A 1368-nucleotide genomic window follows, 5' to 3' on the forward strand; every position below is an offset into this window, starting at 1 on the left:
ACTGAAGTTCAGGTGGAGCTCTACAGAGTTTGGCGTTATCCAGCTGCGTCTGGCTTAGGTCTGGCTGCTGTGCTCAGCTCCTTCCCGCTGCGGACCTGGGCTAGGATTGGGTCTGGGGGTTCACGGAACTTGGCAGAAATTCCTACTTAGCAGGAGGGGTGGGGCAGGTAAGGTGGAGTGGTGGGGGGCGGTCCGAGGGGGCGGGAGAGGGTCAGGCCCACGCTGTGTCTGGGCTGGGACTGGTCCCGCCGGCGCAGAGTAGCAGGAAGCTCTCCACACACTCACCGGACCTGGGCTAGGACTGGGTCTCTACCTCACTAAATTGTTCTGCCAATTACTGACAATATAAGGAGAAGGTCTAGACCCATAGGTCAATCATTTAATAAAAAGATGAGCTTCTTACAAAGTTCTAAGTTAGTATACAAGGGAAACTGAGGCACAAGGAGCTGACCTGATCTTCCTATGTCAGTCCACTGACAAGTGGGAAGCAATATCCAGGTGTAGCAGCCAAATTCCAGCATCTGCTCTCCTAAGCACAATAAGAACTTCCTCTTGACCAAGTGGCCACAAGGCTCCTCCAATACCTCTTTCCAAGTTGGCCTAAACTTTAACTCCTGTCTACTCTTTGACCTTCCAGAGTAGAGTTCTAGTAAAGCGCACAATTCTAGCAAAGAGCCCTGTTAGCCAAAACGCCCCACTCCTGACATTGAATCATGTGCCCTTAGCACTTTAATGTATGGCATTGCACTCTCCCTGGCACCTACAACTTTCAGGAGAAAAGGCAGACTTTGGTTTATACTTGAAGTCCATGGCCAGCTAGCTCCAAGAAGAAAGAGGATGGCAGAAGCGCATGGCAGAGGAAGAGGTGTTCAATGCACAGCAGCCAAGGAGCAGAGAGATAAGCTGGAAGTAGGGATAAGGTCATATGCACCCAGTGACCCACCTTCAAGCAAGCTCACCTCACAATACATCCAGTTACTGCACACAGCAAGGGACAACTCCCCCAGCGAATATAGCATCCCTAGGGGCCAGCACCTTCCACTCACAAATCTTTTCAGGAAGATTTCAGAACTAAGTCATAACTCTGTAAATCTTTGGTTCTCTTGGCTGTATTTTAAGTTGAGCTCAATCTCTCTGCCAGTTCAAGTTGTGAAAAATCTCCCTTGCCATTTTTAATTAGTGCCTGGTGCAAAGACCCTTTTGTTACCACCAACATGCCAAATTACCTATGAAATCAGCAGTTGTAATGCCATTCAAATCTAGAAATACAACAGGAAACAGCAGTTGGGGATAAGGCTAGAATAAGGCTTTCTAGGCTTGATTTCTTTTCTTTCTTTTTTTTTTTTTTTTGTCTTTTTGAGATGGATT

This window comes from Octodon degus, unplaced genomic scaffold (genome assembly GCF_000260255.1).
Source record: "Octodon degus isolate 3935 unplaced genomic scaffold, OctDeg1.0 scaffold00055, whole genome shotgun sequence".
Classification (NCBI taxonomy): domain Eukaryota; kingdom Metazoa; phylum Chordata; class Mammalia; order Rodentia; family Octodontidae; genus Octodon; species Octodon degus.